Raw genomic sequence first — 25,454 nt, forward strand, 5'->3', positions numbered from 1 at the left:
TGCTGGTACACACTAAAAGACGCTTTTATGGGAGCTATAATTTTTCAATATTTCAGCCGACGCTCATATGATGGCTTGTTTTTTGCAGAACGAGTTGTTTTTATTGGAACCATTTTTGAACGCATGACATTTTTAGATCTCTTTATATTTTCTCTTTATTCTGATAGCTAAAACTTTTGATTTTTCCACTGATGGATCTGTATGGTGGCTTTTTTTGTGAAACTAGATGACGTACATAAAAATCATCGCGCCCCATAGCAAAATTTCAAATTGGGCCTGCCTTCAATAAAAGTACACAGCTTATACCCTGCTTACGACAATTCCTGATTTCCGGCTCCTGCTCCACACAGGTGCTCCTTGACATGAAAGAGATCTTACGATATATGTTACTGCTGTACTAGATTTCTGCCTACCTGCACCCACAACAGATGTCCTTGACAAAGAATGCTCCTGGTCAAATGTTGGGCCATATCTGTTTTCCACTCCTTGCTGAATCAAAAAAAACTATCACTGCAGCAAGACCTAGAGTCTCATTTTCTTTTGTGGTGCTGAGTTTCCTACTTCAACAAATCTGGACCATGAGTACCTTCCTCAAACTCACAATTTTTTAATAGGACAGTGTGCCAGTCTTTCTCCTTCTAATCCCCCAAAAAGACGTCATCAGAGTCATAGCGTGTAGAAGAGGTTCGATGGAACCGTTAGAATATTGAGCTGCTTATTGACCGTACTTGGTACATAGGACTAAGTTTGCAGAAGAGGGATTTTGCAGTGATCACACTGGTACAGCTGCTGTGCCCTACACTAATGACGCACCCACCAGGGCTGTCGAGTACCTGGAATCAGACCAGACGGTTCTATGGGGGAGGTCATGGGGCTGTGATCCGTATCCGTGGCCATGTCATAAAATAGAGGATAGTTATGTGGTGTTTAATCGTGACGCCATCCGTGGTGTTCGGCAATGGGTGGCGATTTTTGTCCACTGGGGCTGATGGTGACGCAGAAAAGATGGTTCAGCTCCCAACGGGTAGAGCGATGCCCCAGGGCAAATATATTTGATTGTTCAGATGGTGGTGAACGTTGGGGTGCAGAGAATAAGTGAAGGACACAGAGAGGTGCAGTTTTCTTTACCTTTTACTTGAAAGTAGATGCTATCTGGGGTACCAATTACAGAGTACGGTTTGCCTGGAGGCATTCAGGGGATCCACCCTGCCAGGTGTGGTTGGGAACCTTCCTTCTGTGCTCTCTTTTTGGGTCCCTGCTGCTTGTAGTTAAGCTGCGGCCCTCACCTGCGTTATTTCTAACCTGTATGGCAAACAGCGTGAGTCTATATCATGGGCACTGTCCTTTTCACTGTCAGCCCCGGGCTCTTGGTCTGCTGTGGTGCCTTCTGGTGCCTTCTTGTGTTTGGTGTGGCCAGGGAGCTTGCAGTCCCCTGCCCTCCAAATTCGGCTGTCAGGGTGTACAGCACCCGCCCAGCCAAGGACTCTGGCGTCCCTTTTTATCAGCGCTTCACTCTGGGGTCAGTAAAATGCAATTTTAGTTCCCCAGAGCCCTTGTCTCTACTCCTGTCCCTTCCCTCTCCACAGACCAACTGCCAACTCTAATCTCTCACTGTCCTATCACAAGCTCCAGCTGGCTCTCGTTTCCATGAGAACTCTCCTGTTTACTCTCTCAGCTGACTTCTTTCTGACTCACTAACCCCACCTGCTGGCCAGAATTTATAAGGAAGTTCCCTTTTTTGGCCTGGAGCAGGAATTGACATGTACACTGTGTTACCTTGCATGGAGACTTCCCCGTGCCTCCAGGCAGGACATCACCCCTTAGAGGGAGGCAATGTCACCGTGGCAACCAGACTCTGCAAATTCTCATTTGTCCTAAATTAAGGGTTGTCCATTAATTTTACATTAATGACCTATCCTTTGGATTTGTTATCAGTAGAGTTGAGCGAAACGGGTCGAAAAAATTCAAAAGTCGCCGACTTTTGGCAAAGTCGGGTTTCATGAAACGAAACCCGACCCTAGGATGAGGTCGGCCACGAGGTCGGCGACCTACGCGCCAAAGTCGCGTTTCAAAAGTTTGTTTTGCGCTCTTTTTCAGCCAATCAGGATCCACGGACACTGTGGGCAACGTGATGACATAGGCAGGGGTCACCACCATCTTTCAGAAGGGCATGCAAGTGATTGGCTTGCTTTGGTGGGCGTCACAGGGGGTATAAAAGGGCGTGCACGCCGACCGCCATCTTACTTCTGCCGATCTCAGTATAGGGAGAGGTTGCTGATTCTGTAGGGAGAGCGTTAGGCAGGGAAGAAGACAAAAAAACTGCTTCTGCTGCTAGCGATTTGGCCTGCACAACACACCAGTCACTGTGTGTGCAGTGCAAGGGGAGGCTATATAGTGGTGTATCAGTGGTGTTGGTTGTTGGGCTGCCTTCTAAGGCTTCCTGACATTCCTGCATTGCTGTTTACCCACTGCTCCGCAAACTGCTTTTTTAAAAGCAATCCAATCTCCCTTATCCTCTAGTCACTTTTGTCACAGCTGTGCCATCGAGCCTGTGACATAGCGCTCAGATATCAGTGGGCCTCACACAATCCAAAAGTGTCCAGTGTCCAAAAGTGTGTGCAGAGATTCAAAATCTCCCTTATCCTCTAGTCACTTTGGTCACAGCTGTGCCATCGAGCCTGTCACATAGCGCTCAGATATTCATTGCGCCTCACACAATCCAAAAGTGTCCAGTGTCCAAAAGTGTGTGCAGATATTCAAAATCTCCCTTATCCTCTAGTCACTTTGGTCACAGCTGTGCCATCGAGCCTGTCACATAGCGCTCAGATATTCATTGGGCCTCACACAATCCAAAAGTGTCCAGTGTCCAAAAGTGTGTGCAGAGATTCAAAATCTCCCTTATCCTCTAGTCACTTTGGTCACAGCTGTGCCATCGAGCCTGTCACATAGCGCTCAGATATTCATTGGGCCTCACACAATCCAAAAGTGTCCAGTGTCCAAAAGTGTGTGCAGAGATTCAAAATCTCCCTTATCCTCTAGTCACTTTGGTCACAGCTGTGCCATCGAGCCTGTGACATAGCGCTCAGATATCAGTGGGCCTCACACAATCCAAAAGTGTCCAGTGTCCAAAAGTGTGTGCAGAGATTCAAAATCTCCCTTATTCTCTAGTCACTTTGGTCACAGCTGTGCCATCGAGCCTGTCACATAGCGCTCAGATATCAGTGGGCCTCATACAATCCAAAAGTGTCCAGTGTCCAAAAGTGTGTGCAGAGATTCAAAATCTCCCTTATCCTCTAGTCACTTTGGTCACAGCTGTGCCATCGAGCCTGTCACATAGCGCTCAGATATTCATTGGGCCTCACACAATCCAAAAGTGTCCAGTGTCCAAAAGTGTGTGCAGAGATTCAAAATCTCCCTTATCCTCTAGTCACTTTGGTCACAGCTGTGCCATCGAGCCTGTCACATAGCGCTCAGATATTCATTGGGCCTCACACAATCCAAAAGTGTCCAGTGTCCAAAAGTGTGTGCAGAGATTCAAAATCTCCCTTATCCTCTAGTCACTTTGGTCACAGCTGTGCCATTGAGCCTGTGACATAGCGCTCAGATATCAGTGGGCCTCACACAATCCAAAAGTGTCCAGTGTCCAAAAGTGTGTGCAGAGATTCAAAATCTCCCTTATCCTCTAGTCACTTTGGTCACAGCTGTGCCATCGAGCCTGTCACATAGCGCTCAGATATCAGTGGGCCTCACACAATCCAAAAGTGTCCAGTGTCCAAAAGTGTGTGCAGATATTCAAAATCTCCCTTATCCTCTAGTCACTTTGGTCACAGCTGTGCCATCGAGCCTGTCACATAGCGCTCAGATATTCATTGGGCCTTACACAATCCAAAAGTGTCCAGTGTCCAAAAGTGTGTGCAGAGATTCAAAATCTCCCTTATCCTCTAGTCACTTTGGTCACAGCTGTGCCATCGAGCCTGTCACATAGCGCTCAGATATTCATTGGGCCTCACACAATCCCAAAGTGTCCAGTGTCCAAAAGTGTGTGCAGAGATTCAAAATCTCCCTTATCCTCTAGTCACTTTGGTCACAGCTGTGCCATCGAGCCTGTCACATAGCGCTCAGATATTCATTGGGCCTCACACAATCCAAAAGTGTCCAGTGTCCAAAAGTGTGTGCAGAGATTCAAAATCTCCCTTATCCTCTAGTCACTTTGGTCACAGCTGTGCCATCGAGCCTGTGACATAGCGCTCAGATATCAGTGGGCCTCACACAATCCAAAAGTGTCCAGTGTCCAAAAGTGTGTGCAGAGATTCAAAATCTCCCTTATCCTCTAGTCACTTTGGTCACAGCTGTGCCATCGAGCCTGTCACATAGCGCTCAGATATTCATTGGGCCTCACACAATCCAAAAGTGTCCAGTGTCCAAAAGTGTGTGCAGAGATTCAAAATCTCCCTTATCCTCTAGTCACTTTGGTCACAGCTGTGCCATCGAGCCTGTGACATAGCGCTCAGATATCAGTGGGCCTCACACAATCCAAAAGTGTCCAGTGTCCAAAAGTGTGTGCAGAGATTCAAAATCTCCCTTATCCTCTAGTCACTTTGGTCACAGCTGTGCCATCGAGCCTGTCACATAGCGCTCAGATATCAGTGGGCCTCACACAATCCAAAAGTGTCCAGTGTCCAAAAGTGTGTGCAGAGATTCAAAATCTCCCTTATCCTCTAGTCACTTTGGTCACAGCTGTGCCATCAAGCCTGTCACATAGCGCTCAGATATCAGTGGGCCTCACACAATCCAAAAGTGTCCAGTGTCCACAAGTGTCTGCAGAAATTCAAAATCTCCCCTGTCCTATAGACACCTTGTACCTTGTTTTACATTACTATATAGTTTGTTGGATTTTGTCTACATTTCTACCAAAAATGAGGAAGGCTGGTGGAAGAGGCCGTGGAATTGGGCGGGGGTTGGCAGCTGGTAATGATGGTGTTGGTGGTGGATCTGATGGTAGTGGCAAGAGCAAAATAGGACCGAATGCAGGAGGTGTTGAGCCTGCGTCATCGTCTGGCTACATAAGGCCTCGAACGCTTAGTTTTCTAGGAGTTGGCAAACCGCTTTTAAAGCCAGAGCATCAGGAAAAGTTTTGCCTTACATTGCTGACTCAGCCTCCAGCTCTATCGCCTCCTCTTCTTCAGTTGTAAAAAGTAAAAGCACTGAGTCGTCAATGGAGGCTCATGTTCATGAACCACACCTTTCCTTGTGTCCTTCACCCCAACCAAGATTGAAGGATGACGCAGGCCATACTACTGATTACTCCATGGAGCTGTTTTCACATACCATGCCTGGATTATCAAGTGAAATGGTGAATTACCCAGGCCAAGATGAATCTGACATGGAGTGCACTGATGCACAGCCGCTGATGGATGATTCTGCTGGTACATTCACTCAGAGCACTACATTGTCCTCGCAGTGTACAGAGCCAGATTCTGACCCTGATGAGACTCAGGTGCCCCTTCCCGCACACTATACCACCATACACGGTGACACAGAGGAAGGTGCACATGACATAGAAGAGGAGGTGATGGATGACCCAGTTGTTGACCCAGATTGGCATCCATTGGGGGAAGAGGGTGCTGCTTCCAATAGCTCAGATGAGGAGCATCCACAGCAGACATCGACATCGCAACAGCTGTTATCTGGCAGGCCCGTAGCACTCCAAAGACAGGTTCCAAACATCAAAAGAGTTGCTGGACAGCTTGTCCAGAGGGTCAAAAGATCACAGCGTGCTAGGCCGCAAAATGTCTGCCAAAGTAGGAAGAGTGCAGTGTGGCACTTTTTTGAACAAAATCCTCATGATCAGGCCAAGGTTATCTGTAAGAAGTGCGCAAAGACCTTTAGCCGAGGGAAAAATCTGAAAAATTTGAATACCAGTTGCATGCTTAGACATTTAACCAGCATGCACTTGCAAGCGTGGACACAACACCAAACCTCAAGTGCCACATGTGCAACTGATCACAACGAAGGTAGTCAGCAACGCTACATTGTTTCCCCCACTGTAAGCCCACCGGTTAGCGCAGCAGCAAATGTTGAGGTGTCGTTGCAAGGCCACAGCAGTCAGGGAATCCCACTGTTATATCAACGAAAGACTGATTCTAGGCCATCAGAAAGAACACCAACTCCATCACCATCATCAACCCTCTCTCAGTCCGCCCTGTCCACCGCTACTTCCACCATATGCAGCTCTGAAGTCCAGCTCACCCTCCCAGACACTATGAGTAGGTCAAGAAAGTACTCAGTCTCTCATCCGCGTACACTGGGTTTGAACGCCCACATTGCCAAACTAATCTCGTTTGAGATGATGCCCTTTCGGTTGGTGGAAAGCACAGCTTTCCGCGAACTCATGGCCTATGCAGTACCACGCTATGACCTACCCAGTCGCCACTTCTTCTCTCGCAAAGCCATCCCAGCCCTCCACCATCATGTGAAAGACCGCATTGTCCATGCACTCAAGCAGTCAGTGAGCGGAAAGGTGCACCTCACAACAGATGCATGGTCCAGTCGGCATGGCCAGGGCCGTTACGTGTCCATCACTGCGCACTGAGTTAATGTGGTGGATGCAGGGTCCACAGGGGACAGCGGTGGTGGGACAGTGCTGCCTAGCCCACGGTATAGGAAACAGTTGGCTGTAGGCGTTCGACCCTCCTCCTCCTCCTCCAGAAGCGAAAGCTCGTCCACAGAGCGCAGTCGTACGAGCACTCCATCTGCAGCTGCCACTGTTGCACACGATGTGTCCCCCTATCGAGCAGCTAGTGGAAAGCGTCAGCAGGCTGTGTTGCAGATGATGTGTTTGGGCAACAGACACACCGCCGAGGTGCTGGCCGAGTACTTGAAGCGACAAACTGAGTCATGGCTGGGCAGTGTACATCTTGAGGCAGGCAAGGTAGTTAGTGATAACGGCCGTAATTTTGTGGCAGCCATAGCCCTTTCAAAACTCAGCCACATACCTTGCTTGGCTCACACCTTGAACCTGGTGGTGCAGTGCTTCCTCAAAAATTATCCGGAGTTAACAGCCCTGCTCCAGAAGGTGCGAAGACTGTGCGCGCACATCCGCCGGTCGCCTGTACACTCCGTTCGTATGCAGAAGCTGCAGCGATTGCTCCACCTTCCCAACCACCGCCTCATTATCGACATTGCAACAAGGTGGAACTCCACCCTGCACATGGTGGAGCGGCTGTGCGAGCAGAGGCAGGCCATAATGCATTTGTGGGAGGATACACGGCCAGGCACTTTGAGAGCAGACATGGAGTTGACAGGTGTGCAGTGGTCGAAGCTGAAAGACCTCTGTAAAGTCCTTCAGTGTTTTGAGGAATGCACACGGCTGGTAAGCGCAGACGACGCCATCCTAAGCATGAGCATCCCACTTATGCGTCTGCTCATGCAAACTTTGACGCACCTTAAGGAGCAGGCGTCTGCAGCCAATGTTGATGAGGAGGAAGAGGAGGAGGGAATCCTTGATGACATTCAGCCATTGTCTGCTCAGGGACCTCTCCTGGACGAGGTGGAGGAAGAAGAGGAGGTGGAGGATGATGATGGGGATGATTACTTAGGGGAGGAGGATGCATCTCGTGGGGCAAGTGAAAATGTTGGCGTGGCAAGGTCTGGTACAGGGTTTGTGCGTGACTGGAGGGATGTGGATTTGCCAGAAAGTGCTCCTCCACCCAGCACTCGCAGTGCATCATTGACACCGGGAACATTGGCCCACATGTCAGATTATGCCTTGCAGATCCTAAAAAGGGACCCCCGCATTGCCAAAATGATGAACGATGGCGACTACTGGTTGGCCAGCATCCTGGATCCACGCTATAAAGGCAAATTACAAAACATCATGCCACAGGAGAACCTTGACCTAATATTGGCTAATAAACAAGCAACTCTGGTAAATCGGTTGCTTGAGGCATTCCCAGCACACAGCAGCGGTGATGGTTCTCACACGAGCCGTACGGGCCGGGGGCAGCTTGGCAGAGGTGTTCGTGGTGCACACAGCAGAAGTGGCGTTGGAGACAGGGGTTTCATGACAATGTTGTGGACTGATTTTTCAAATACCGCTCACACAACTGGTAATACTGCATCGATGGAAAGTGACAGGAGACAGCAGTTGTCAACTATGGTTACAAACTACTTTTCCTCCCATATCGATGTTCTCCCACACAGGTCATTCCCCTTTGACTATTGGGCCGCTAAACTGGACACCTGGCATGAATTGGCCCAATATGCCTTACAGGAGCTCGCTTGCCCAGCTGCAAGTGTGCTATCGGAAAGAGTCTTCAGTGCAGCTGGATCAATCCTGACAGAAAAAAGGACCCGTCTGTCAACCCAAAATGTGGATGATCTAACCTTCATTAAAATGAACCATGCATGGGTTTCCAAGGATTTTGTCCCACCTTCCCCTGATGACACATAGGGTGACAGAAAAATGGCTTGCTTTGGTCCACCTCTTCCTGGGACTTCACCTATTTCGCCTTTTGCATCAGCTGAATGTCCAACATCAACATATGCCACTTTCTAAAACTCCCTAACTGTGCTGCCTCCCCCCCCGTGGCCGGGGTCACCACCTAGCGCACGACACCGTGCGAGTGCCGTTGCCCTGGACAGGTGGGTAGGCCGACTCTTGGGCGCGGGCACTGGCACAGGGTCCCTCATAGTGCAATCAAGTGTCTCTGACGGTGGTGGTGCACACCCGCCGTCAGACACACCTCTGTACTATGAGGGCCCCAGTGCCAGTACCGACGCCCACGAGTGGGCCCCCCTTGCTTGGGCAGGGCCCCAGCATTTGCAATCTTTACCTCTCCCTGCTCCTCCGCTGTGTAATCTGGGCCGTCAAATCCATACTGTGCCTGACACCGTCTGAGCCTGCCTCCTGATGTATAGACATATATTTTGAATGTGTACGCTATCCATACATGTTATCCGGGGAAACGGTACCCTTTCTAACCTTTGTGCAATCACATGCAATCCATACTGGGCCTAACACCGTCTGAGCCTGCCTCCTGAGACATATATTTTGAATGTGTACGCTATCCATACATGTTATCTGGGGATACGGTACTCTTTCTAACCTTTGTGCAATCACGTGCAATCCATACTGGGCCTGACACCGTCTGAGCCTGCCTCCTGATGTATAGACATATATTTTGAAAGTGTACGCTATCCATACATGTTATCCGGGGATACGGTACCCTTTCTAACCTTTGTGCAATCACGTGCAATCCATACTGGGCCTGACACCATCTGAGCCTGCCTCCTGAGACATATATTTTGAATGTGTACGCTATCCATACATGTTATCCAGGGATACGGTACCCTTTCTAACCTTTGTGCAATCACGTGCAATCCATTCTGGGCCTAACACCGTCTGAGCCTGCCTCCTGAGACATATATTTTGAATGTGTACGCTATCCATACATGTTATCCAGGGATACGGTACCCTTTCTAACCTTTGTGCAATCACGTGCAATCCATACTGTGCCTGACACCGTCTGAGCCTGCCTCCTGATGTATAGACATATATTTTGAATGTGTACGCTATCCATACATGTTATCTGGGGATACGGTACCCTTTCTAACCTTTGTGCAATCACGTGCAATCCATACTGGGCCTGACACCGTCTGAGCCTGCCTCCTGATGTATAGACATATATTTTGAATGTGTACGCTATCCATACGTGTTATCCGGGATACGGTACCCTTTCTAACCTTTGTGCAATCACGTGCAATCCATACTGGGCCTGACACCGTCTGAGCCTGCCTCCTGAGACATATATTTTGAATGTGTACGCTATCCATACATGTTATCCAGGGATACGGTACCCTTTCTAACCTTTGTGCAATCACGTGCAATCCATACTGGGCCTAACACCGTCTGAGCCTGCCTCCTGAGACATATATTTTGAATGTGTATGCTATCCATACATGTTATCCAGGGATACGGTACCCTTTCTAACCTTTGTGCAATCATGTGCAATCCATACTGTGCCTGACACCATCTGAGCCTTCCTCCTGAGACATATATTTTGAATGTGTACGCTATCCACACATGTTATCCAGAGATACGGTACCCTTTCTAACCTTTGTGCAATCACGTGCAATCCATACTGTGCCTGACACCGTCTGAGCCTGCCTCCTGATGTATAGACATATATTTTGAATGTGTACGCTATCCATACATGTTATCTGGGGATACGGTACCCTTTCTAACCTTTGTGCAATCACGTGCAATCCATACTGGGCCTGACACCGTCTGAGCCTGCCTCCTGATGTATAGACATATATTTTGAATGTGTATGCTATCCATACATGTTATCCGGGGATACGGTACCCTTTCTAACCTTTGTGCAATCACGTGCAATCCATACTGGGCCTGACACCGTCTGAGCCTGCCTCCTGAGACATATATTTTGAATGTGTACGCTATCCATACATGTTATCTGGGGATACGGTACCCTTTCTCACCTTTGTGCAATCACGTGTAATCCATACTGGGCGTGAGAACGGCTGGCGAGCTGTTAAGCAAGCTACAGCACCTGTGGTTTGCACACGTAAGTTTTTCATTTTTTCAGGAATGACGGTTAGGCCTAATTCCGGAACTGCGGTTGACCTGCACTTACTGGGAAATCATTGTTCGCGGGTAATAATTGTAATCAGTGATCCCCATCACTAACGTTGTTCAGCGGGTTATCTGCACCTGTAAGCGACAAACGCTGGCCTTTTCAGTGTAGCGCACATGCAGCCACGGACATGTAAGGGCATGACACACCAGTTATTGGCCAATCTCATGTGCCAGAGCCTCACGTGTCCCTCTAGTAAGCCGGACTCGGACCGCGGGGCATGACGGAGTCTCGTTCGTTAACGGAATTAAGCTTGCAATGTGTGCATCTGTTCTGTAGCTGGCATGGTTGAGGTTTCCCAGGTGGAGTCGAATTTAACCGTAGGCTCCACTCCTGGTGGTGCCCTTCTGGACATTCCTTTAAGGTTCAGCTTTGCAACCATACTGCCCACGTAAAACAAACACTTTGCCTTCATGAACGCTGTTTGGAGGGTCATGACTCGTGGCAATAACGCCGCCCAATCAGTTAACCTGCTAGAGAGATCCTTCGTTGCTCCCAAGCATGACATCACACTCCCTAGGAAGAAGGTAATGCCACTGTGGCGACCGTACTCCTGGGGGCGACACAAGTGCACTGATGCCCAGCCACTGATCGATGAATCTGCTGGTACATTGACCCAGACCACTACATTCCCCTCGCACGCTACCCGGCCTGAATCTGACCCTGATGAAACTCAGGTTACCCTTCCCATATACAGTTCCATCTTACACGGTGACAAAGAGGAAGCTGCAGATGAAAGTGCAGGTTCGGCCCACCCGCCATCAGACACACCACCGTACTATCAGGGGCCCTGTGCCAGTGCCGTCGCCAATGAGTGGGCCCCCCCTGCTTGCCCAGGATCACAGCACTTGCAAAGTTGAAATACTGTGCAGTGAGATGGAAGATGGGGACGACGAGGAGCCTAGACTAGTACAGGGATTCCCTAGCGAGGAGACTTATTTGATTGTTTTCAATGTTGGGACAGCAATTTTTGGGGAGCACTATACTCTGGAGAATGATAGATGGGGCCCACCACACACTGGAACATTCCAAAGGTGGACATCAGACACTGGAGCAGCATTTACAGGGCCCATTATACACTAGAGCATTAGAAATGGGGCCCATTATGTTTGGAGCATTATTTGGGCCCATAAGACAGTGGAGCTTCATCCATGGGGACCAACATATACTGTAGCATTATGTGGAGCTCATCATATACTGTTTCAAACATTATATGGGACCAATGATTCTGTATGGAGAAATAGATGGGCCTCGTCATGGGATGTAAAAAGTGAGGTATTTTTCATTGTACTATACCGCTATTTCTCTGCCGTATCGGAGCATGATGAGTTGTGGTATGTGTTAAAGGGGCGCTCTTTCGCTCAGGGCACATGAAAACCTGGAGCCAGCCCTCCCCCCCCACAACTTTAGCCAAATAACCCCCATTTTTCAGTGCGTAACTTGTATTATGAAGTTAATTAAGGTTGACAAGCTTAAGTAAGAAGAATTGATGCTTTTGGCATTCAAATGGGCACTGTAGGTGTGTTTCCTGTCCTCCTCTCACTGCCGACTTTTATTCCCCATTGACTTACATTGGGTTTCGTGTTTCGGGACGACCCCGACTTTTCCCTATAATCGGCCGATCTTGCTCGACCCGACTTTTGGAAAAGTCGGGTTTCACGAAACGAAACTCGACCCTAAAAAAACAAAAGTCGCTCAACTCTAGTTATCAGTATCAGATCAGTTGGGGTATGACACCTGGCACCTGCCGATTAGCTGTTCCTAGTGCTGGCGGGGGCCATATGTAATCAGTTGCAGAACTGCACAGCAATATCTTCTATACAGTGGTCACAGCGGGGTACTGCAGATCCACACTCACGCATTCAAATAGGGGCGGACGTGCAGTGCCCAGCTGTGACCACTGTGATGAGTGTCGAGCATTATAATAATTTACTGGGATATTTTTTAGAAATGGTGGCTCTTTGTCATGTCATCCGTGCATATGAGAAAGTAGTGAGTTGGCCATCTGTATTTGTACGGTTGTAATGCTGCCAAGCCGCAGCTTACAATTTAACAAGGTCAACAAGGAAAATAAGATACTAAAAACTTGTCGCAATGTAGCAAAACTCACACTGTAACTTAATCCTAGATAGTTGTAATAAAATAAGATCCAAAATCAATCTCTATCACAATAAGTTTTTTTTTTTTTCTCTTTGTTGTTCCTGGCCAAGTTTTATCAGATGAATAGACTATATTCATACAAATGCATGCAAACAACCACAACATATATACTTAGCATGGAGTTCATGGGCACAAAGTGGAAGATAGTGGCAACTCTTCCTGCTGTTGTGGCAACCGCCAATTGTTGTACGTAGGAGCCGGAATGACGTCCTTCGGCGCATGCACATTGATGTCCTATGCTCTGCCCTCAGTAGTGCAAAGCAAAATGCGCTTGTGCAGGCCGGTGATGCTACTACACAGGCAGTCAGATTTCGCTACGCCTTTTGAATGACTCAGGATTAGTGTTGAGCATTCCGATACTGCAAATATCGGGTATCGGTCGATATTCGCTGTATCAGAATTCCGATACCGAGTACCGATATTTTTTCAATATCGGAATCGGAAGTTCCCATAATGCAATGAGCCACTATTGTGGCTCTGATTGGCCGCCGAAATGACGTCATCATGATGCGCGGTCTGTGCGCATCATGATGCGCCGTCAGTTCGGGCCTTCCGGGGGGTCTGTGCCGACTGCTCGGGGGTCTGTACCGGCCTGCCCGGGGGTCTGTACCGGCCTGCCCGGGGGTCTGTGCCGGCCTGCTGGGGGTCTGTGCCGACTGCCCGGGGGTCTGTGCGGACTGCCGGGGGTCTGTGCGGACTGCCGGGGGTCCCTGCCGGCCTGCCGGGGGTCTGTGCCGACTGCCCGGGGGTCTGTACCGGCCTGCCGGGGGTCTGTACTGGCCTGCCTGGGGTCTGTGCCGACTGCCGACGTCATGGTGGGCGTGGTTTTGACTCCATGCTGCGGCATCGGGCCTGGCTGCACAGCCGCGGCATCTGCCCTGGACACTTGTCAGTGCGATGTGCGCAAAAGTGACTTGACCTAGTGGGATGGATTCCAGTAGACAATCTATTTATTTTCACATATGGCGACTAAGGGGCGGGACTAAGTAGGTCTGGATACGCCCACCCTCTGACGTTCAGCCGTGCTATAGGCCAATCATTCTGATAGTGACTGTTTAGATGGCGATATACCACACCCTCATCCCTCTGAACCTATTGGAATAGCATTTCTGTATCCCTCCTCTACTTTTACATATGTAGTTCCGGCTCCTGCCTGACCTATCACAATTATTATCAATGTACTACTTTTTATCACTCATGTTCTGATTGGTCTTTGTGCACTGCAAAACCTTACCCTGTATGGTGTGATGCCACCCCCGGAAGAAGGCGTGTTTTCCGAAAGGTACGTTGGGGCTGGCACCAATACCCACGGGAGGTAAGGTTTATCAGCACTTATTTATTGCTATAGATATATTAGTTAGCTATACGCTCTTTTTGTTAGAATGATTAGCCTCTATGATGGGGTATGAGATGTTAACATGGGTATAGCACTATTTGGCTTTTTGAAGTATGTGCAGTCTCCCCATAGTGTCATTGTGGGTCATGGTGCCATTTTTGTGGTTTCCCACTTTTTAATGTGTCTTGTCTTTTTAAAAATTATCTGTGTATATCATCTAAATAAAGTTTATAAACTGATAATAAAAGAAATACACCGCGCTATACTGGGAAATGAAAAAATGAAATAACTGATTACTCACTTGCTGATATATGAAAGATCACGTGATGGTAGATGTATGGCGGTATCCGAGACAATTCACCTTGTCATGGATATATGTTGCCTCCCATTTGGATGCAAAAACTGCTGAGTAGATAATGTAAGGTTAAGTGGGGGTAAGCTCGTTAATGTGTTACAGAAAAAATCAACTAAGCTTAACTTAAGGTACTGTCACACTTAGCGATGTACCAGCGATCCCGACCAGCGATATGACACGGTCAGGATCGCTGGTACATCGCTAAGTGGTCGCTAGTGAGCTGCCACACAGGCAGATCTCACTAGCGACATCGCTGGGGACGGGGATCGCTACTTACCTGTCACACCAGGCGATCCTGCGTCCTCCCGCCCGGCTCCACGCGTCGCTCGTCCTCACAGCAGGAAGCGCCACAAGAAGCTGACGACGAGAAACAGTCCTGAACGTTCTCGCGCGATCAGCGATAATCAGCGGGGGAGCCGGTCGTAGGTAAGTATCAGACACAGAGATATCGCTAGCAATATCGCTATAACGTCACTAGTTATAGCGATATTGCTAGCGATATCTCTTAGTGTGACATGCCCTTTACTCACTTGAGTATGTCAGAACCATATTAAATACATACTGTAAATGTAGCCGTTGCTTAGCAACAAGATTTGAATGTTGTAGCCTGATTCTGATGTAAAAATATAATGGTTGAAAAATAAGATGAAACAAAAACAACAAAAAAGGAAATAAATAAATAAATAAATGCTAAGGATGACAATTGAATGCTGACCTTACTGCATACTGTTTTCAACAGGCAAGGTGAGAATGATTTATCCAGTGCAGAACTAATGGTGGCACAGGTCCTGCAGAGTGGATAAGCGTTAGTGACAGCTTGTGCCCGCTGATGAAACGGGGTGCAGGATTCTAGTGCACTTACTTGCAAGGCTAGTGCTCAGTGAGGCAGGCTTGAGTGCTCAGCGTGGGGGCTGCTGCTGCTCCGTGTGCAAGTGGAGACCGCCGCTGCCTCGCGCGCTCCGGCCGAGAGCAACGCTGAGGGAGTCGGAGTGTAATGGGGCAGGGCTAGCGTGACATCACACTGGTGATGAGATGGTGGCTCAAAGCGGCACAAATACCGACACGTTTCGAGGGATAGCTTCCCTCTTCATCAGGGTTGTGCCTCTTAGCGTGCGGACCGTCCATTTATAGCAGACTGAGCCTGAGTTGAGTGATCACCTGACCCAGATGCCTGATTGAGCGCCTTAATTAAATATACTACAAGGTACTGGTGTGCCTACATGTAACCAAAAGATTGCGGGACCCTATAATTGACCATTGTTCCACAGAAATGGATTAAAATTTAACCCTATTTGGTCCAAAGATTCCTTGTAAAAAATATAGGAAATGAAAAAAATAAAAATAAAACATAACATTTATTTATATATATATATATATATATATATATATATATATAAAAAGTATTATTAAAAATGTGTGTTTAAAAATGACAATGAGAATGTGCCATAGCCCAATATCTGCAGATAAGGTGCCTCTTTGGATGTTTGTTTAATTATGCTCGAAAGGTTCATAGGCTTACGTGGCGACCAAATGAATGCATGATACTGGGGTTTTATTCAGCGTAATAGCGTGATTACGATTAGTACCATATAAAGACATCCTCTTACCAAATTTATTCAAATGGATAAGATGTAATTAGGTGTTATAAGAAAATGCTTTATAATGCATTATAAGATATAAAAAATATATATAAAAATATTGAATTAAAAATGCCAGGAAATTATGCATGAATAAATCTCCATTCAAGTATAATAAAAGAGAAAAATCCTGTGTCATCTTAGGGGATTATATAGAACATGTCAAAATATATGGTATATATAAGAGACCAGAAAAATACAGGGGGGAAAAAAGGGCGGAGGGGGCTAGAATGCATACAGCTCTATTTCATGATTCAGGCCCTTTGGGGCCAAACTATCAAGGGTATAGATCCACCTGGATAAATACCATTACACGCCGACTCACTCAGCGTTGCTCTCGGCCGGAGCGCTTGAGGCAGCGGCGGTCTCCACTTGCACACGGAGCAGCAGCAGCCCCCACGCTGAGCACTCAAGCCTGCCTCACTGAGCACTAGCCTTGCAAGTAAGTGCACTAGAATCCAGCACCCCATTTCACCAGTGGGCACAAGCTGTCACTAGCGCTTATGCACTCGGCAGGACCTGTGCCACCATTAGTTCTGCATTGGATAAATCATTCTCACCTTGCCTGTTGAAACCAGTATGCAGTAAGGTCAGCATTCAGTTGTCATCCTTAGCATTTATTTATTTCCTTTTTTGTTGTTTTTTGCTTCATCTTATTTTTCAACCATTATATTTTTACATCAGAATCAGGCTGCAACATTCCAATCTTGTTGCTAAGCAACGGCTACATTTACAGCACGTATTTAATATGGTTCTGACATACTCAGGTGAGTAAGTTAAGCTTAGTTCATTTTTTCTATAACACATTAACGGGCTTACCCCCACTTAACCTTATATTATCTACTCAGCAGGTTTTGCATCCAAATTGGAGGCAACATATATCCATGACAAGGTGAATAGTCTCGGATACCGCCATACATCTACCATCACGTGATCTTTCATATATCAGCAAGTGAGTAATCAGTTATTTCATTTTTTCACTTCCCAGTATAGCGAGGTGTATTTCTTTTTTTATCAGCTTTAGCTTTTTAAACAGGCACCAGCACAGAGCCTGTTACCCACCAGCTGCATCTGGGAAAAGTGGACCTCCCTTAAATTATGTCCAGCAAGCCAAGGGGGGGTAGAGAATAAGCCACGCCCATCGGACCAGACTGCGGTGATTTCCATAAATCGGAAGAGTGATAAAAATGGTATTTATGCATCAAAGGTGCGGGGACAGGAAGGATCAAAAGTACGACTAGAATACTTAGGTAACACACAAGTCAATGATATCTTTACATGAGATCTCAAAAAATGGGTGACAGAGTCCCTTTAAATGAAAGAAAAATTGGCACTGGCAATGGACATGTGTGACCCTGAATCACTTCTCACAGACAAACTGTGAGTCGGGATAGTCAAAGAGTCCAAGGTTAATAACCAGGAATGTACATCATAAACAGAGAGAAGAGGCAAATGGATAGTAAGGTAACTGTTCAAGGTCAAAATACCAGGAGGGTAGCAGATCAGAGCAAAGTGGTTAAACAGCCGTCGGGTCAGTAAAAAGTCCAAGGCCAGGCAATGAAAGATCATCAAGCAAAATGCAAGTCACAGAGAAAACCAACTACACTTAGCCGTCAACTGTAGCTTCAGCTGAGACTGCTAGCTCATTTAAATAACTGAGAACTCATGGGAACTTGGAGCACCTGACAAGAGCTCAGCACCTTCCTGTCTGAGATTGGAAAGCCGAGCTGTCAATCAAAACACAGACAGCTCACAACACCCTTGTACCAGACTGGACAACTGAGCTGACAATATTGCACAGACAGCTAAGCACTCAGGGGTGGAATTGTTACAATATTGCAGTCCTACTCTGCCCTTATTCACATTGAGGTCATTTTTTGACACACTGTAAGGTTTTAATATTAGAGATAGTATAGGATCACCCCGATTTGGGTACAACTTGACACAGTAGTATGGTGGTTACGCTTTTTTAATCAAAAACAGTATTAACTAAGTACTTTATGTTGTTTGTATGCACTAAAGCTATTGCGCCTGTGTATTTCTGCATCCCCAGATACCGCCCCGCAGTGTGTTATAAAGTATTCACACTGTGGGGCTGGGGCCTCAGCAACACGCAGGCGCGATAGCCTGATGGCAGTTCCCGGGCAGCGCACACTGCGCATGCCCGAGAACTGTTGTCGCAGCGCAGGGGCCCGACAACATGTAATGGCAAATACAAAAGAAGAAGGCGGTGCCAGGACGCTGTTGAGGGGGGTTGATGGACAGCTGGGAGGAGGGACACACCATACCTCTGTGACAGAATGCAGGTATGAGGAACAATTTATAAAAGTCTATATTTTGGCGTTCATGAGGGTCAGAAACAGAAGAGCCACCTTCACAGAATGCAGCCTTAGTGCTGCTGAAGGTGGCTCTTTTAGTTAAAAATGCGCTGAGGAGTGACAGGTTCCCTTTAACATTTCACTATTGCCACTCTATAATATGAAGCAATCATCCGTATATCTCTGTATTATCAGACTTTTAAGAAAGGAATTTATGTCAGGAAAAATTTTATTAATCTTCCAATTTTACATATAAAGGCTTCCAAAACTTAGGGTGGGGGTGAACTTTGCCCCCATTATGGTTCCGTTCTTTAATGCAAAAATTGTCTCGAGACAAAATTATATAACATTCCAAGATAAAGATGTTCTGTTTGTCTGTAAGGCCTCTTTCACACATCAGGTTTTCGCCGTCAGGCGCGATCCGGCGCTTTTGACAGAAACCGGATCCGGCGAAATGCAATGCCGGATCCGGTTTCCCCCCCATTGACTTGCATTTGCGCCGGATCGCGCCGGATGGCCATGCGTTTCATCCGGTTTTCGCCGGATCCGGCAATGTGTCGCAATGTGTCGCGATCCGGCGTCTGGAAAAAACGTCTACTGTAACGTTTTTGTCTCCGGCGAAAAAGCCGGACACGCCAGATCTGGCGCGTCCGGCTTTTTCACACAATGAAAGCCTATGAGCGCCGCAATGCGCCGGATCCGGCGAAAGCCGGATCCGGTGGCCGGATCCGTTTTTTTTGGTCTGAGCATGCTCAGTAGCTCTGCCCACAGGAGATATATAAAAGCAAGACAATGGGACCCTCAGCCACACCCAACATGCCACCCAAGCCAAGAACCAGGAGCAGGAGAAGGCAGCAGACATCTGCAGCAGCAGCACCATCAGCAACACCCCAAATGGAGCAGCATGCTGAACGGGAGGGGAGTCCAGAAGCAGATGAGAAACGGTAATTATCAAATCCCCCATTCCTCCAAACTAGGGCCATGGAATATCAAGATATTCATTGGCCCTTTGTTTCTCTTTATTCAACAGCCGTCAAAGAGATGCAGCAGCAGCACCATCAGCACCACCCCAAATGGAGCAGCATGCTGAACGGGAGGGGAGTCCAGAAGCAGATGAGAGACGGTAATTATCAAATCCCCCATTCCTCCAAACTAGGGCCATGGAATATCAAGATATTCATTGGCCCTTTGTTTCTCTTTATTCAACAGCCGCCAAAGAGATGCAGCAGCAGCAGCAGCAGCAGCAGAAATGGCATCACTGGCAGCAGCAATACCCACAGCCATGGAGTCTGGCCATCAACAGGACAGCACATCTTCTTCTGGGAGCCCTCCCTCGCATCGTCAGCGTTTGACGGTAAGTTTTTATTTCCAAAATCCATCATCTCTGTAATATATGTCTATTCATTGCCTTTTATTTCAAAACAGGAATCACAAGATGAAGAGGAGCTCCCAGAAGAAGAAGGAAGGGGTGGACAGACACCTGGAGTGGGCTCACAATTGGTAAGTTTTTTGCATCAAACGCAGAAACACAACATCACACTACACACAACACATAGAAAACAATGTTCTGCAGACCACACACAGCAAACAAATGCCTACATCCAAAGACATAACATTTTTTGTTTTCTTCTCTAGTATTCCCAATCTGGTGCTCGGCCAAGAGGTCCTCGCACTGCCTCCCAGGGTCGTCGGCAACAGCAACGCGGCGGTCACCAGCGTGTAAGTATAAATATTTTTGCTTTGTTTTTTTGCACTTTTTATTTCATTTCTTTTGTGGAGGCTAATTATGTTATTTTTGTCTTTTTCTTTAACAGCCTTCACAGCGTGCTCCCGACTCTGACGGTGAGGATGGAGGGATTGATGTGGACCGCCTCATCGATCTCGTCAGAGAAAGGGAGCCGCTCTGGAATATGGCTGACCGCCGCCACGCTGACCTGATCATTACCCGACGACTCTGGGAGGAAATCTGTTCTCTCCTTGTGGGCCGCTGGGAGGTCCTCGAAGCTCGGGCCCAGATTAAAGAGCGTAAGTATATACAGTAACGGTTGCTTGATGTAAACCAGTGTTTCCCGAACTCCAGTCCTCGTGGTCCCCACGGATCATGTGTTCAGGATTTCTATTTACTATGGAAATCCTGAAAACATGACCCCTGGGGACCATGAGGACTGGAGTTTGTGAAACACTGATGTTGTATACTAACCACTCCTTTCTTGTTTCAGGGAACAGAATTGTGAATCGGTGGCGGTCTGTGAGGGATCGTTTCAAGAAGGAGTTCAATAAAGAGATGCGGGCCCCGAGCGGATCTGGAGGACGCAGGAGCAAGTACAAGTACGCACAAGCCCTGTCGTTCCTCCGGGAAACAATGCTCACCAGAAGGTAAATATTACACACCACATGTGAAAAAAATGTTAGATGTAACTTTTTTTTTTCAGCCAGGGCCATACCATGTCAGCATTTTAATTGTTTTTTTTTCTCTTTATTACACAGCACGGTGAGCAGCACTCGGGAGCCTGCACGATTGGACCCTTCTGAGGCGATCCCTGAGGAGACCGGCACCGAGGGACACTTCGACCGCCCCGGTACATCTGCACCTTCCCAGCCTTCCCACACATTCGACCCATCTGTCCCATCCACCAGCACAGGAGCATCGTGGCCGCCTACATTACATGAAGCTGCTGGTGAGGAGATCGCTTTCCCTTTACCCCACCCTTCTGCCCCTGCCGCCTCTAGTACACCTGCGGGTACTGGGCGGCAGCGGCAGAGGGGTCAGGAAAAGAGCTATGCGCAAGAGTTATTGCATCTGAATGCATCTTTCCAGAACTGTCTCAAAGTCTTGTCAGAGCAAATCACCGCAGGCTTTCAGCAGATCAACTCCAGCATTCTGGAGGTGAAGACACTTCTGCAAACCATGCATTCAGAAGCAAGATTTTCGCCAAACCACACCTTTTTCAGGTCTGTTGTGGAGCGCATGGCAACACTATCTCCTACCCAGCAGATGCATGTAATGCATTCGTGCCACGGTGCTCTACAGCAGGTTACCTCCCAACCTCCACCTCCCACCACTGTAGTTCCTCCACCTGCACCCCCTCCAGCCACTTTCCATCCTCCCCCTCCTATTACATCTGCACCCCCTCCAGCCACTTTCCATCCTCCCCCTCCTATTACATACCAGCAACCTCACCAGTACCAGACATCTCCCCACTTCCAGCAACCTGCCCCGTCCCAAACTCCTTCCCCGTACCAAACTCCTTCCCCGTACCAAACTCCTTCCCCATACAACTTTCCATCAACATCATCTGCTCCTACAGTCCCTGCCCAACCCTCCACTCCACCGCCCACCACCTCTTCTGCCTCCCACATGTCCACCCATTCTGTAGCTTTTTCCACACCTTCACCTCTAACTGTTCCTTCCCCACCACGATCCCAGTCCTCTCTCCACACACCCAGTGTCGAAGTGTCCCGCAGCCCCTCCAGCAGTATTTCCACCTCACAGTACACAGATTTGTAATGTTTTTTTGTTGTAATAAAAATGCCCATTGGGTTTAAAACCTTTATTAAAAAAGTTTTTTGCACTTTAAAAACATAAAAAAAAAAAAAATTTAAATAAAAGTTAAATTCGTTTCACAATGGTTGTCTGTCATTTCTTTCTGCGGCGAACTATGTTTTATAAAAAGGTTAAATACAGGGTATTTCAAAGGTAAAAAGGTATTCAAAACCAGGTATATAACTGTGGGTAAATTTTAGCTTTTTGCCACAGTTGTGTTCCTGGTTGTGTTTGAAGCAAAGTATTTCACCTAAAAAGTTGTGTTTATTGTTGGTGATTTCCTAACAATGTACACAACTTTTGTTAAAAGGTGAAATACTTTGCATAAAACACAACCAGGTACACACCTGTGGCCTAAAGCTAAAAATAGTAAGACCATGACAAGATAGCCAACTTTGGTTGGCAAAGGTATATACTGTTGGTCCAGAAGGTACACAAGTTTAGGGCACAAATCTTTCACACTCTGTCATCCCAGTGTACTCTGCCTTGAGGTGACATAAAGTATAGTGGAAAATTGTCCCTGAAACCGTCACAGAACTTCTAGTGGTAATATTTCCAATGACAACATCCATCTTCGCCAGTAACTTGCTCTTCTCTCCAACCTGCACTTTCTTCTCTACAACCTGTCAAAGAAGGGCTGTAGGAACATGCTATATCTAGTTTTCCAGTATCCAATCCCGTTCGGAAGGCCACAAGGGTCAATTTTAAAAACCGGATCCGGCGTAATCCGTCGAAAAACGGATAGAAAAACGGATAGAAAAACGGATGAACCGGATGAGACGGATCCGGTTTTGTCTGTCAAGAACAAGACGGATCCGGCAGAAAACCGGATCCGGCACTTCAGGTTTTACAAAACATTTGCCGGATCCGGCATTCCGGCACGACGCCGGATCGCGCCTGACGCCGAAAACCTGATGTGTGAAAGTAGCCTAAAATGTCCTGTTAAATCCTTTCATCTATTGCTTGATCTACACCTCATCTGGATACTAGAATAAAGTGACATCACAAGTATAAAATTGTTACGGGGCTGGCGGTACTCACCAAATAATAAAGATGAAATAATATATAAGATGCGTTCGCAGCCCTGGGCCCACATTGCAGAGGTGACCAACTGCTGCTGAACAATGAGGGAAAGGCATGTAGGAGTAAAGCTGGACACCAGTGCGTAATCACTGAGCCGAAGCCAACAGACACGTGCGCCGTTACTTCACGTAACACGTGCCTGCCGGTGAACAACCGCAACCTGTTAGCGTCAGAGGTCACGGGGTGTGAACCACTGCTGCAACGTGTGCAGTATCCACCCTGACGGACGCCACTAACCAGCCTAATAACCGGGCTGGAAAGCGCTACTAAAGTGCACGGCGTAACTAGTGGACGCTGCGATAGCAGTAGCCAAGGAGGCCTATACTGGCTGACGCCCTATGCCCTAGCGGTGGATGTGGAGCAACACTGCGGCGATATGCAGTGTAGAGCTAACATACTGACTCTATTCCCTCACCCTAACACATATGTAATATCCAAGGAGGGGGGAATTATAATGCGTCTGTCACCAGGCTCATTAAGCTATCATCACACATAGACTATGAGGCTAATGCATTTAGTGTATCATAGCGCATGGCGGGGCGGCCATGCAAGCCTTTTATAGCCGTGCCCTTCCGGGACCGTCCTGATCCTCCAGATGGACCAATCAGAACTGGAGAAGGACCTGAGCATGTGACTCCCGATCCCCAATGGGAGATCGTCTCATGAGCATGCTCAGTAGACTGAAGGAAGGACTTAGACCCTGGAGTCTTTTGCTGCTGGACAGGTTGCATTGCCATAACAGGACCAGAGGTCGCAGCAGCAGCTCAACCCACAATGCTGGTGTGGGCAAAACGCCGGAATCATGGATTGTGCTGAGCAGGCTCCACTGTGACCAGAGGGGAATGGGAGACCGCTGATGGCAAGGCTCGGGATTCCCACTGTGCAGCGCCCGTAACCCGACGCCTAACATTACCACCCCTCCTAGGGCCCCCTCCCCTCTGAGCCTCGCTGTGCTGAAATGCCGCGATAAGGAGTGGGGTGTGGATATTCTCCACTGGCTCCCAGGTCCGAGCCTCAGGACCATGACCCTTCCAGTCCACCAAATAAAATTTTTTGCCACGCACCACCCTGCATCCCACAATGGCATTGACCTCGAACTCATCTGAAGACAAGTCGGATGTCCCGGCAGATGACTCAGAAAACCGGGACAAGTTGGCAGGTGTAAGGAGGGACACGTGAAAGGTGTCCAAAATGGCCAAGTGGGGAGGAAAAGCCAGGCGATAAACCACAGGGTTGACCTGCTCCAGGACCTTGAAGGGACCGATATATCGCAGTACAAACTTGGTGAACTCGGCCCGCAGCCTGATATTTTGGGCAGGGAGCCACACCAAGTCACCAGGGGCAAAAGTTAGAGAGGGGCACCGATGCGTGTCAGTGGACGCCCTCATTCTCTCCTTAGAGGCCCGGATCGCATCCTGAGTGCGATCCCAGATGTCACAAGCCTCCACTGCCCAGTATGCCACCCTAGCATCAGTGGAAGATACTGGCATTGGGATGGGGACGCGCGGAAGCTGGCCGTAGTTAAGGAGGAACAGGGTCTGACCGGTGGAATCAGCTACTGCATTGTTCAGAGCAAATTCTGCCCATGGTAGTAAGGGTGCCCAGTCATCCTGCCTGGCTGAGACAAAATGTCGCAGGTATGTGACCAGAGTTTGGTTAGCTCTCTCAACCAATCCGTTCATCTCGGGGTGAAAGGCGTAGGACAAATTTAACTCAATGCTGAGCAGACTGCAGAGCTCCCTCCAAAACAGAGACGCAAATTGGGGACCCCGGTCACTAACTATCTTGTCCGGCATACTGTGCAAACGAAAAACGTGCTTAATGAACAGCGTGGTGAGACCACGAGCAGAAGGCAGCTGAGCGAGTGGCACCAGATGCACCATTTTAGAAAAATGATCGGTGACCACCCAGATGACCATGCTGCCACTGGATTTGGGCAGACCGACCACAAAATCCATGCCGACCATCTCCCAGGCTCTGTCTGCCACCGGCAAGGGATACAGTAACCCAGCCGGCCTCTGCCTAGAGGACCTGTTCAAAACACAGGAGACGCATGCCTGAATGTATTCTCTTGTGTCCTGAGCCATATGCGGCCACCAATAAGTCCTTGCCAGGAGTTCCGTGGTCCAACTAATTCCAAAATAACCACCCTCCCTGGACGTGTGAGCCCACGCGAGATCATCTGGCCACAGTCGGGGAGGGACAAAGGGCTTGCGACCGGAGCCACGATCCTCAGACTTTCAGAAGGGACGATTAGCCGAGGCTCAGCCTCCTCCTCCTCCGCTGACACCACCGAGCGAGAGAGAGCATCAGCCCGGATGTTCTTCTCACCGGACAGATAGTGCAAGGTGAAGCGGAAGCGGGAG

Source organism: Dendrobates tinctorius, unplaced genomic scaffold, assembly GCF_039654945.1.
Source record: "Dendrobates tinctorius isolate UK_male_01 unplaced genomic scaffold, ASM3965494v1 ptg000211l, whole genome shotgun sequence".
Classification (NCBI taxonomy): domain Eukaryota; kingdom Metazoa; phylum Chordata; class Amphibia; order Anura; family Dendrobatidae; genus Dendrobates; species Dendrobates tinctorius.